Below are 14,497 nucleotides of genomic sequence, written 5' to 3' on the forward strand. Positions count from 1 at the left end.
AACAGCTAGTGAGCAGAAGAATCAATATAAATAGTGAAAACCTATTTAATTTGGCTGACTCTATAAGTTTTTTGAGGGTGGTGGCAGGGTGAGTACAAAGGATTGACTTCAGGGTCCCTAAATCACTGAGCCACATCCCCAGCCCATTTTTGGTTTTTTTGAGACAGGGTCTCACTCAGTTGCTTTGTGCCTCTTCATTACTGAGGTTGGCTTTGATCTTCCTATCTCAGCCTCCCAAGCTACTGCATAAAAATTATTTTTAACCATTCATGGAAATAGTCATTAATCTGTTACTAAATCTATCATCCATTGTCTACTAGAGAAGGACAAATCATTGACAAGTTTGTGAATATAACCATATAAAACAATCCTGGAATGGAAATTAGAGTTGTCTAGTTCACACTCTTTTGTGGCAGATAAAGAAACAGAGACTAAAGATCATTAGCTGGGTCAAATGGTGGTTCCATTCCCATCTTTCCAAGAAATCTCCATACTGCTTTCCAAATTGGCTGCACCAATTTGCAGTCCCACCAGCAATGAACAAGAGTGCCCTTTTCCCCGCATCCTCTCCAGCACTTATTGTTGTTTGACTTCCTAATGGCTGCCAATCTTACTGGAGTGAGGTGGTATCTTAGGGTAGTTTTGATTTGCATTTCTCTAACTGCTAGCGATGGTGAGCATTTTTTCATATACTTATTGATTGATTGTATGTCCTCCTCTGAGAACTGTGGTCTATTCCCTAAAGACCTAATAAGAGCATGTTACAGAGACACTGCTACAACGATGTTCATAGCAGCACAATTCACTATAGCAAGATTATGGAATCAGCCTAGATGCCCTTCAATAGATGAATGGATAAAAAAAATGTAGCATTTATACACAATGGAGTATTACTCTGCATTAAGGAACGACAAAATCATAGAATTTGGAGGGAAATGGATGGCATTAGAGCAGATTATGCTAAGTGAAGCTAGTCAATCGTTAAAAAACAAATACCAAATGACCCCTTTGATATAAGGGGAGTAAACAAGGACAGGGTAAGGACGAAGAGCTTGAGAAGAAGATTTACATTAAACAGGGATGAGAAAAGGGGAGGGGAGGGGGGGGAGGGGAGGGGAGATAGTAGAGAATAGGACAGACAGCAGAATACATCAGACACTAGAAAGGCAATATGTCAATCAATGGAAGGGTAACTGATGTGATACAGCAATTTGTATACGGGGTAAAGTTGGGAGTTCATAACCCACTTGAATCAAACTGTGAAAGATGATGTATTAAGAACTGTGTAATGTTTTGAACGACCAACAATAAAAAAAAAATAAAAATAAAAAAAAATAAAGATCATTAGCAAGTTTGACCAAACCGGTTCTGCCATTTAAAGCCAGGATAAAAATCTAGTTCTCCAGACTCCCAAACAAATGACACATTTGCCTTTATCCCACAAGTAAGTTCTCTGCTCACTTAAGAGTGCTTACTCCCACTCCTGTAGAACCCCAAGTGTCCCCCGATCTTTGTGAAGTTTCAGCCAATGAAACTGTTTCTGACTGATGATAATGTACTCACTCTGAAGTACTAATGACTGATGACATTTTGAGAGTGACTCCCTAACCTCATAATGATAGTAATATTTTCCCAGAAATAAATACAGTAAGCTTAGAAAACAAATGCTCTTGAGGTACGATTACATATTAGAGCAGAAGATAAAAGGTGGAAATGTGTGCAGGTGTGAGTGTGTGTGTGTGCAATGCTGTGTCCTTTGTCCTGGTGTTCATAACAGCTGTGTGGATGATTGCCTATTTGGGGTCAGTTTTATCGAATCACAGTATGACAGAAACAGAGCTGTAAAAAACTTTTCTTATTCATTTAATCATGCACTGTATTTCACTTTCTTTACCTCTTACATAATCAGCCCTTTCTTTAACTAACTTCTTCTTGTTTGTGTATAACCACCAGTTTGAGTTGGGGCTGGGGAGATGAACTCAAGCTGTATAGGTATGAACGACTGGTGAGACAGAGACTTCGGAAGCAGGAAATGTCCTGATCCATTGGAAAAATCTTGAAACCTGCAAATAAAATGTTGAAATCTATCCTACTTTTTAGTAAAGATAATAAAATCCAGGACCAGTCCTTCCAGTTTCAGAATCTAGAAAGACTTTAGTACAATGATGTCTTTGGGTGCTTGTTATGGAAGAGAATTTTGATCAAATAAACACCTGCCAGTGATTGGGAAGGGAAACAGGTGATGTTAAAGGCTATCTTTATAAGAGGCAACAATGAAGAGGAAATTCTTTGAGATATATTTTGATTAAACTGATGGATATAAGTACTTATGTCTGTATTTTGTCTATGGCCACCGCTCGCTCTGATTTTAATCACTACAGCTAAATTGGGTGAGAAGAAGAAGAAAAATGGCCTCTAAAATTCAAAATATACTTCTCTGGCTTGGGTGATACTATCATGATACCTGCAAGTTCTAGCATTATATTTTTAAATAAATATTTTTCTCTGCCTTAAGAGTACGCCAAATTTTGTGATATGTTTCATACGAATTTTTCATCTTCATATTAGACAGGAAAAGGCCTTCATTTGAACTGTCAGGAAATATTCTCATGTTTTCTAAGAAATTTCATTGTTTTAAACAAAATGTTATCTTCCCTTAAGGATAAACTATTTTCTTATCCAGCATTCATATTCATATCTGTCCTACATTTTCAAGCAACCAAATTAATTATACTAATGAGTTCTATTATGAAAAGAATATGTCTTAAGAAATATCCCAGTCCTCCTCTCTGGCTAGCCAGCTTTTGCCTTATCTTTCAACATGGAACCGATGTTTTACAGTCTACATGCAGATGCCCCTAACTTTCAAGGTCACAATGATTTCTACACTTTCTAAACTCACAGGGCCAATTTACTTTAATGTCTAATTTTATTATTTCTACTTTCTCTATGCAAGTTTTATTTTCAAATAGATGGCCAAATTCTTTGAGAAATAGAAACTTGCATCCAAAGCTTTTCGTACCTCCTGCAACACCACACCACTGCACTGAAGAGAATAAACACTCATGAAATCAAATTTGGAACAAGCTATACTAAACAGTCATTATCCTTTTCATAGTTGTGATGGTCATTTTTTTTTTTTTTTTTTTTTTTTGCTGTTGTTCTTGTTGGGCTTGTTAGCTTGCTATTTTGTTTTCCCTGGCAAACATGCCTGGATTTTTTTAGCATAGGCAAATTGAACAATTTGGTAATAATTATCATATCTTTATTGACAGAGGAGATCAAACAATACTTCAAAGGTAATAAAATTGAAAATTGAGGGAGATCTAGGTAGAGCTCATGTCTGGTAAATCAACCTGGCTTTAAAATCAAACTATTGTTTCTGCTCTAGGCTTCAATAACTCAGGGTTGCTTGTTGGCTCCTGAGAGTATCCTGCAAATCAACATGTGGTCAAAATAATCCTATTTTAAAACAATAAAAATAATTTTTTAAAACGAATTATGTTAGCAATTCCTCCTGAAGTGAATAATCATTTCCTAATACCTTGTTATCCTGGAATCTCGAATGCGAGGTTAAAGCAAGGCACACCTGTGCCAAGCAGCCGCCTCACTGTGGTTTTCATCTGCACTGACTTCCAGCTCACCAGCAACCAATAGCTTAGCTAGATCTGGAGCCACATATACCTTAAGTTTTAATGGTTACCATGGCAATGAAAAAAGGCATTACAAAATGCACAAGCTGTTAACATGTTGCTGAAGCCAAAAGAAAGAGCTAAGAATAAACTTCTGCAAATTCCTGATCACACCACATTTGAGGAAAACTGCTGTTAAGCCGACATCATGTCCTAGTCAAGTAGCTCATTAATCTGGAGCGGAAGCTGCATAGCCCTCACTCCAAGGTCTCTATTAGCTGGGACTGGGCCATCTTCCTGTGACAACACGTGAGTGTGTTAGAGTGAGCAGAGTTGTGTGGGTGTGGAGGAGATAGGGACAGAGAGATGAAGAAAGAGAATAAACAGGCTGCAAATTGAGTCTCAGCTCTTTCATCCACCAGAAAGAAAACCTTCATGTTTCCTAACAGGGATGACAGACAAGACAATTTAAATGAATCTAATTTAGAAAAATCTACATTTTAGTGGGTAAGTAAATCATTATAACCACAGACAGTTGAGTGCTTCATTTGGTTTGAATTTTTTTTTTCAGGTAGTTCCCAGATATCTGGGCTACAAAGAAGCAAAATAAATAGCACCCATATATTCCCTTGCCTTAAAGAAAAGATGCATGCTGAGCAGAGAGTTTCCAGAATAAAGAAAGAACACAAGAAGGGTCCTTGGGTTGAGAACATAAAAGCATCCAGAAAAACAAGGGGTGCAGTGCCAAAATTTACATAGAAAGAGGCAGAAGTGTTCAGAGAGGTGGGAATATTTTGTTTACAGATTTACAAACATAGATCCAAGCAGACAGTAAGGATTAAATGAGCATGTGAAGCACTGGACATGATATGTCAAAACAAAACCAAAACACAAGTCTAGTTCATATTGTTTAAATGAGGATTTGTTCTGATTTGTGGTTTCTAAGGAAGACAGTCGTTCAGGAAGACTGCCATTCTGAACTGACCCTGGGCATGTATGTCATGGGCACTTACCTGAAAAGTCCCTACTTTTTATTCCCATCTCTTGAGCCACAGCCTCATTTCCCTGTGGTGTCCTGTTCAGACCTGGGGGTCTCTGTGCCCTATTGTTTTCCACCCTTGTTCAAACCTCAGCTGCCTGCACATCTAGTCCCTGCTTCCATCTCAGTTTCCCTGTGGTGACTCTACCTCAGGTCAGATCCGTTGCACACTGTGCTCCAAATCCCATCTTCCATTTGCCTTCTGATACCCAGTGTATACTTGGCATGTCCATTTTTGTCTTTGTGCCTGATTCTGACCTGTTCTTTTCCTTGCTATCACTCCTGGTGGGTGACAAAGACCCAACTAAATTCATGTTGCTTTCAGGCTTCCCTCCACATTCCCTGGCATCTTGTGTGTGTCTGGGTATTTTATAGCCATCGAGGAAGGTCAATGTCTTAGAACATCTTCCTCTTCCCTTTCTTGTTTTTAATTTTACTTCCTCAGTTAGATTTTAAAACCATTTATGACTGGGGTTTCATCTTATTTTTGCAATGTTCACTACACTTAAAACACTATGGTGCTCCTACTAAGTACCCAATAAATGTTCAATGAATTGACTTCTATTTTAATCCCCAAAGGCCATGTTCTCCAGCATCACAGCATGTCTTGAAATTGTATTTTAAGACCTGTTGTAAACTCAAAGAGTCAAGTTATAGAGATGTAGTAAATCAAGATGAAACTCAAACCATGACACGATTATATAATTTTTGCCAACAATTCATAGAACTGTAGAGCCACAAAGTATGTGGAAGCAACTGAGCTGAGCTCACCCCACTTTTTTAAAACAAAGGTCTTGATGACTAGTGAGGTATTCTAAAGTCATAAATAGCTCAGGCAAGAATAGAAAACAGGTTATATGAAGCTGCCTCTTGGATATTTTTTGATGCACTCCTCTTCACCAGCACATCATTTTCTTATCTTTCTCTTCTGTCTGTAAAGAGATATGGAATTACATTCAATATACATGATATGGTCTATTTACTCTTCAGGAGAGATTACCTTGCCTGTCTTAAAATGTCCTTGTCAGGAAATACACAATCAGCTTAACTTAAGTAACTCTTGGGTCTACGATATAGTTTAAACCAGCTCATTCTCACATGTTATCCATTTATTCATTAGTCAAATTCTGTTCTAAGCTTGACAGTGTATTGGATGTGTGGGATACACAGTGCAGTCATCCTTTATCTCTGCCCGCAAGAAGCTTTGTGACTCAATAGGAGATTGGACCAAAAAAACTAGTGAATTGGGTTTCTAGATTTCTAAAAAAAAAAAAAAAAAAAAAAAAAAAAAAAATCTCCTGGGCCAAATACCAATAACTAGAAGGAAGTAGGGCTACAGAGAATGGAGTCTAAGCGATCCTCAGGGTCAGGTACAGACTGCACAGAAGGTCAGAGGTAAGGAGCACTTTGAAGACTTGGGAACTAAATGAGTACAGTTGATGGGTTACACTGAGATCCAAGGTGTAGTAGGCAGTCAAGTTAGAGCTTTTGGGGAACAGCGCCATCAATGTTATGGCATTTCAAATCCATAATTATTCAGTGTAAAAAGCCTGCAGAAGGATGTTTATAACATCTATTCATAAATGCCAAAACTTGGAAGAAACCAAGATGTCCTTCAGCATGTGAATGGGCATATAAAATGTGGTATTCACTGACAATGGAGTGTTTTTCAGCATGAGAAAGAAATAAGCTATCAACCCACAAAACGGCATGGATAAAATTCAAATGTACATCATTAAGTGAACCAAACCAATATTAAAAGACTTTATACTCTATGATTTCAACTAAATGACACTCTTGGAAAAGCAAAACTATGGAAACAGTAAAGAAAAAAAAATCAGTGGTTTCCAGGATTTAAAAAAATAGAAGTTTATTATGGTAGTAAAATTTTCTATGTATAGTATAATAACTGTCATTGTATATTTGTGCAAACTTGTTTCTTTCTCTCTTTTTTTCCCCAGAGGAGGAAAAGTGTATTTTGGCTCATGGTTTAAGAGGTTCAGTCCATGGTCAGCGGATTCAATTGCTCTGTGGCTGATGTGAGGCAGAACATCATAGGAGGAGGGCACGGCAGGTATTCAGCTCGATAGCCAGGTACACACACACACACACACACACACACACACACACACACAGAGAGAGAGAGAGAGAGAGAGAGAGAGAACACAAGGAGCCAGAGACAAAACATAATCCCCAAGGGCATGTCTCCAGTGACCCACCTCCACCAGCCACACTCCACCTGCCTACAGTTATTACCCTGTAATCCATTAAAATCATTAACCTATCAAGTGGATTAATCCAAGGATGGGGTTACAGTACTCAGTCTAAACATTTCATCTGCAAACCTGTTTCTAATGTGAACCTTGGGTGGTAATAATATGACAATAATCATTGTTCATCAATGGTACCAAATGTGCCCTCTGGTGAGGCTGTGGATAATGTGGGAGACCAGGCACGTATAAGGACAGGGAGTATATGGATAATATCTTACCACCCACTCAACGTTACTATGAATCTACCACTGTTCTAAAAGTATAGTTTCTTTGAAAGTACTTAAAAAATTGCACAGTGTGTAAATAGGGACATGAAAAGAATTATCTTCACACTAGGAAAGACTACTTTGATGAGAAAGAGGAAGGCTGATATGGCTGCTCGGCAGAAGAGGTTACAATCAATTGCAATAATCAAAAGATGATATCTGGAGTTTCTGAATCAATGGAGAAATGTAAGAATGGATCTAAGGAGATTAAAAAGAAAGATCTTTTATAAAAATAAAAATTTATGAAAAACAGAAGGGGCTTGGAGAGAGGTTCAAGTGACATCCAGATTTCTGACTCATGTTTTAGGGGACAATGGCATTATACTCTGAGGGAGGAACACAGATGGGGGATCATGTTTGAGGATGAGTGTAACTAGTTCATGTTTGAACTTGTGCAATCTGATGACCATGAAAGACTTCTAGGAAGAGTTTGGGTGCCAGAATCTGGAGCTCAGGAAAGAGGGACAGATTGTAGAACCAGATACCTGTGCCTCTGTATGGAAATTATGACACATGACATGACCATGGATCTTGTTACACCACTAAGACTAACCAGAGACAAATTCCTAGAAAAAGTAGGGTGAGTTTTGATGCGGTCCCTCCCTATTACATTGAGCTCCTCCTGACCCTGGCCTTTTAATTATTCCTTGTCTTCATGCACTTTCTCTTTCCTATACACCTTTGTCTAAAATAAGACTATTAGAAATTTCATATGTAACTTAGCTCCTAGCAATCTTACTGTTAAACCCTCTGGAATATTGAAAATTCTTAAGGAAAAAAGGATAGGTCTCTAATATTATAATTTCATAATATAAATTATTTGCCTTTCAGGTGAATGTAGGCAACAGTACTGCTATTTATAGGAAGTTAAGAATGGGATTTGTATAAAGGGATATGCTTATTATGCTCATACCATAAAGGCAGATCTCAATCTATTGATGTACATGAGGAGGAGATGATACTTGGGTTGCATCTACTATATATTTGACACTGTTTTAAACTGTACATAGTTTTATAATTCTCAAATTAGCCCTAAGAAAATATATTTTTCTAAATTACTGATGAGAGTACTGACTTATCAGTTAACTGACTTGGACAAACTTTCCAAGTATTGGAGCTGGGCTGTATCCCAGATTCTAACTCCAGATTCTGAGCTTGAATTGCTTCTGGAATGTAGTAATTATTAATATGCATTCATTTAAGTAAATAATGTCATATGGCAAAGGCTTGATAAAGAAGCTAACCCAGTACTTCTTAATTTGCAGATCATTTGTATTTTTGTGCACAAATTAATTAGATGTTTTGGCAGTAAAGGGATCAGGAGTAGGGATTTTGATGTGTACTATATACAAGTGACTTGCAACCATGTATTTAAATAATATGAGTAAGTGAGGACTGAATGACATATTATTCCCTTGCTAACACCAGAGGATAACATAGAAGGAAGATCATGAACTTAGCAATCAAACAACTGAGTTTTCATTTCTTTTTTTACAAAGCATCAGTGTAATAACCTAGGTAAGTTCTTGTCTCAGTTGGTCTCAAACAACCTTGATTTCTTCATCTGTAAAATGGGAACAAAACTGTCTTATCATAGAATGGTTCAATGAAAACTATATCAGGAGATTTATCTAAAACTCATAGCTTAAGAAACAATAAAAGCCTATGAATACTTGCTGTTATTACAATCTATACTAGCTTGATCAAAGAACTAAGAGAGATAAAATGTAATTTGCTAGGTTACAGTAACATATTCATACATATTTTATTATCTTCAAAACATCCTTGAGCAAAACATAAGGTGGGCAATTGAGTTCCAGAGAGGTTAAATTAATATGTCTAAGTTCTAATGCCAGTTGTTTGCAAAGAATTACTACCTTAAGTCTCTGCCATCTTAGTAAATCAATACCCTCCACTAATTTTTGCTAAAAGGTAATGCTTTCCCAGACCCAAGTACTTTAGGGACATGATTAGGATTGCAGGGAAGTCAATATCTTTCATATGTAAGAGACAAGTTCCTAGAGCACACATGCCAGTATGCAGAACTCTTTGTTCTTCCTCTTCTCACTGATGCATCCATAACATAGATGGTCTGGATGGTCAGGCTTGCAACCATGAAGCAAGAAATCTGCCCACTGTCTTACCAGTTTCCCTACAGCAAAAGGGGGTCTGCCTTGGAGATCTTTTGCAAGCAGTATTGACTCATTGCAACCCTAATCACAGCCCAGCAAAGCATGGGCAGTATCTACAGTGGCAACTGAGCCAGATGCTTCCATCCTTTAAATGCAATTAACTGGACTGCCCCTGCAGTCCACTGATGATGGCCAGTTTCATGTCAAACCTCCAGTGTCTACACATTTGGTCTCCAAAGAGAAAGTTTCCAAATACAAACCCAAACCGCCCCATTTCTTTTCCTCAGGCGGAGTCAGTGAACGCTCTCAAGCTGCTTTTAGCCTCCCAAATAAGTGAAATGTTTGACACGAAAGCATATGTTTTTTGGCAACTTTGTTTAATCCACATTTTAAAGGGAAAATTGAAACTCCACAAGGTGCGAAAAAGATTAGTGGAACGTTTCAATATCTGGTGGAAAGCAGACCGTGTTCCCTCCTCCTTCTGTTCTCTTTCCTCTTCGTTCATGTGCAGATATTTGCTTTATAAAAGCTGCCATAGAAATGAATCTTTTAATTAAGAATCTGAGCCACCTAACTGCAGAACAGGGAAAAATATCAAATGGCACCGGATGCAAGAGCCATCTGCAAGACAGAAATGGCACATGGCTGTTCTCAAAAAGGGTCACCACCTGAAATCATGTTTGGTCACAAAATCAAGGGCTTGGGGATTAGGGGGAAAAATTAGGTTTTTAAAAAGTCAGTTTTTCTATTATAAGATGAAACAATTCTCCTAGGAAAAAAATCTTACTTTTCTAAGATTTGATTATTATTTTAAACAATATGAAGTCTCATAAGCAATTTCTTTCAAAAACTACTTTCTCTAGAAGTTTTGATGAATCAGGTTTTAAAGACATACAAACATGAACTTGAATTCATCTCAAAGAAGCACATTGACATGCCTTGTGTGAGGCAGGTATAAAGGTACCTGGGAGTGCCTGCAGTAGTGGGGAAAGAAGCATAAGTAACCCATTTCCTCACCTTCTCCAGGTGCATTGGTCCTGCACATATTATGATCCTAATGACAAAAAAGTCAAAGACAGAGAGGAAGGAATAAATCTGAAGTTAGAGAATCATAGCCAGTTTTTGAAATTAGTCACGGAATTGAGACAGGACCCCTAGAATGAATCTCCTCCACATATAGCTAAAATTCTATTGGTTCTCAAAACAGAGTAGTATATTTATATCACATCATGAAACTGTTATTATGTTTGAAAATTTAAAATTATGCACTAGTTTAAGAAGCACAGAGGATAATTTGGGAGTCAGCTAGTATTGAATGAAATATGCTATATAGACTCAGTCTGTGTAGAGAGTATCCTCAAGACGTTCCAAAGAACTCTCAAAGGGACATTCCAGTTCAACCTGCACACCAATTCTGATGCTGGTAGGAAAGAAAACACTACTTCCATTTCATGTCAGTTATAGAAAGCAATAACCCTGCACGCACTTACAGTTATATATATATATATATATATATATATATATATATATATATGTATGTATATGTATGTGTGTGTATATACACACACACATACATATACACAACCTTAGGTGTGTGTGTGTACATACATGTGTAAATGTATGTGTATGTGTATACACACACATATTTTGCTTAACCATTCATCTGTTGATGACTCTTAGGTTGTTTACACCTTTACTTTGTGGAAAATGCTGCTGCAGACATTGGTATACAAATATCAATTTGAATCTGTCTCAATTTTTTTGTACTCCTAAAAAGAGAAATAGTTTATTTAATGGTAATACCATATTTAAATTTTGAAGAACCACCAAAATATTTTCCACAGCAGCTGTGTCACTTTATGTTTTCACCACCAGAGCACAAGGGTTCCACTTTCTCCATATTCTTGATATATTCTGTTATCTTTATTTTGCTATTTTTCTCTTTCTTTTGTTACCTCTTTCATTTCTTTTCTTCTCTTTTATTTTTTTTCTTTCTGTATTTTGTACTAGCAATCCAGATTTGTCTTATTATAGTATTAAATTATGATTCTGAGGCTGGGTATGGTGGCATATGCCTGCATTTCCATTGGATCAGGAAGCTGAGACAGGAGTTCCAAGCCACCTTCAGCAACTTAGCAAGACCCCAAGCAATTTTGTGAGACTCTGTTTCTAAACACTCTCTCGTTCTCTCTCTTCTCTCTCTGTCTCTGTCTCTGTCTCTCTCTCTCTCATATATATATATATATATATATATATATATATATATATATATATATATATGGATGGGGATGTGGGCCCAGTGGTTAAGTACCCCTGGGTTTAATACCCAATACCAAAAATTTGTGATTTTGATTATATTCTGTAGTGATTAAATGATTGAACATATTTTCAGATGATTTTTAGCCTTTTGTGTGTATTTTTTGAGAAATGTGGACCCAAGTTTTATGACTCCTTTGTTAGTGCCCTTTGTGGCATATAGTTAAAAAATTCTGTGGTATTTGTGAATTGGAAGACTTGACATTGTAGAGATTACAGTTCTACCCAAAGATATCTATAAACTTAACACATCTACTATATCTATTTATTTTCTTGCCTCTGTCTATTCAATAAATTATCACCAAATTCAGTGTTATTTTTCTAAGGTTTTTAGAGCTTTAGTTCTTACATTTAAGTCTTTGACCCAGTTTAAATTAATTTTTCTGTATGGTGTTAGGTAAGGGTCCAATGTTGTTTTGTGCAAATGGATAGCCCATTTCCCCAGAAACATTTGTTAAAAAGACTGTCCTTTCTTTAATTTATGGTCTTACCATTCTTGTGAAAAAACAATTATCCATGTATTAAAGAGTATATTTGTGAGCTATCTATCCTACTCCTCTGATGAATGAGTACACTGTTTTGATTGCTATAGCTTTGAGGTAAGTTTTAAATTCAAGGAATATGAGTCTTCAAACTCTGTTCTTTTTTAAGATTGTTTTGGGTATGAGATCTCTTGTTATTTCAAATGAAACTTTTGATGCATGCTTCTATTTGCAAAACAAGGTTGTTGTGTTTTTAATAGGTTTGCATTAAATCTGTAGATCACTTTAGGTAGTACTGTAATCTCTACAATTTCAGGTCTTCCAATCTATGGATGGAGATGCTTTTCTATTTATTTGTGTCTTAAATTTCTTGAACAATGCTTTGCAGCTTTCAGTGAACATGATTTTCCCTTTGTGGTTGAATTTATTCCTAAATATTTTATTCTTTTTATACCATTATAACTAAAAATTCTGCTTTTATGATTTATTTCAATTGATTTTGGCAACAATAGTCCTCAGAGTCAGGAAAGATATTTTTATCTTCTCAATGAAATTGAAGAGGAAGTGAAAGTAAAGATTGAGGGCTAATTGATCAGATCATGATTCTAATTTCAGGCAATGAGGTAACTGCATTCTTGGTTAATTCATTAACACTGACCTAATATGAAATGAAGGCAGGGTTTCCTTTCCGACTGGCATTACAGAATTGGTATGCAAGTTGAACTGGAAGTTCCTTAGGGAGCTCTTTGGAAAGTCTTGAGGCTGCAATCTACACAGACTCAGTTTACTTGGCATGTTTCATTCACATAGTAGCATTAGTTGATGCTGAATAAACATTAGGCTGAAAGGAAGGGCTTCAGTAATTGACCATTTAAAGTCTTGTTGGAGAAGGATTTATAGCATGGTGAAGAAAAATGAATATGTGTTTTGATTGTAACAGCAACTCAAAAATGAAAGTCACTGTGCAAATAAAAGATGAACTCATTAATTTAGCAGGTATTAAAAGTTTATTTGCATCATTCATTAGTTGATGAGTTACCTGTATAAACTGAAGGTTGACAATAAAGTAAAAGATAAATAAAGTAACAGCTGTAAATGAATGAATTTCATATTTTATGGACATGAGCTAATGGAATGCAAGCAGTAGATTTTTGCCTAGTTTTCTCAAGGATTACAGTACTGGCACTTAAAAAAACTAAGTTTATATTTTCATGATTGAGCAGAAAAATCTCAGTTCACATTATTCTATTTATATAAACAATTGCTTATCTAATCATGTTTTTGATAAAAATATTCCTATAAGGAAAATTGTTGTTTACCTGTTAGAAGATCTTTATTTGATTTTTAAATTAATTTATTTTAGCATATTTGTAATAATTGATACTTTGATATTGTATTAGTTATCTGGTGATGCTATCATAAATTGTCATAAAACTGTGGCCTAAAACAACACAAATTTTGGACATCAGAAGTCTAAATTTAGTCTCATTGGTTCATAACCAATGTGTAGACAGAACTGTGCTGTCTTCTGGAGGCTTTGAGAAGAGTCCATATCCTTGGATTTTCCAACTTTTACAGACTGCCCATGTTCCTCCACTTGTAAACCTCTCCCTGGATCTCCAGACCCAGAAATAGCAGGTAGTTGTCTTTTAAACTCCCATTCCCCTTATAATCTCTTTCCAGCCTCCCTCTCCTACTTATAAATTTTTTGAGATTACATCAGACCCCCTCTGTGAATCTAGGATAATCTTCCCACGAGCTAACCTGCAACCTTGATACGCTTCAACTTCACAGTGTGACTTTGAATTCCATTTTCCATATAGTTTCACATTCCAGTGATTAGAATGTGAACATCTTTGGGGGCCGTCTTCTGCTTCTACAAACATTAAAACCACATAAACCATATATTTACATTTTAGTCAAAGGAGACTTGCAAATATTCCCTCATTTATTTGGAAACTACAGCAACAGGATAAAAGGAACTTGTCCAATGCTATTTTCCTCCATGTCTCCCTTCACCACTAAATTTTGTCCCCAGAAACCACCAACCAGGAAGGTCACCTCTCATTTTTCAACTTTGTCAACAATAGCAGAATCCTGTCTGTCATATAACAAAAATCCTATTGTACTTTGTATGTTTTGTTTATATAATCTATATGTACATAGACCATTAGGTTATTTAACACCTGATATTCCCACTGATAATTTTTTAAAAAATGTTGGTGATAAAATTTTAAAAATTCAGAAAGTAAGTGAAATTCTGTATTATCCTTCAAGGAGTGATCTAGAATTCATGATTTTCAGATGAGTTGTATATTTATCATTTCTATATAGGCATGGAAAAGTCCACTAATGTG

Source organism: Ictidomys tridecemlineatus, chromosome 13, assembly GCF_052094955.1.
Source record: "Ictidomys tridecemlineatus isolate mIctTri1 chromosome 13, mIctTri1.hap1, whole genome shotgun sequence".
NCBI lineage: Eukaryota > Metazoa > Chordata > Mammalia > Rodentia > Sciuridae > Ictidomys > Ictidomys tridecemlineatus.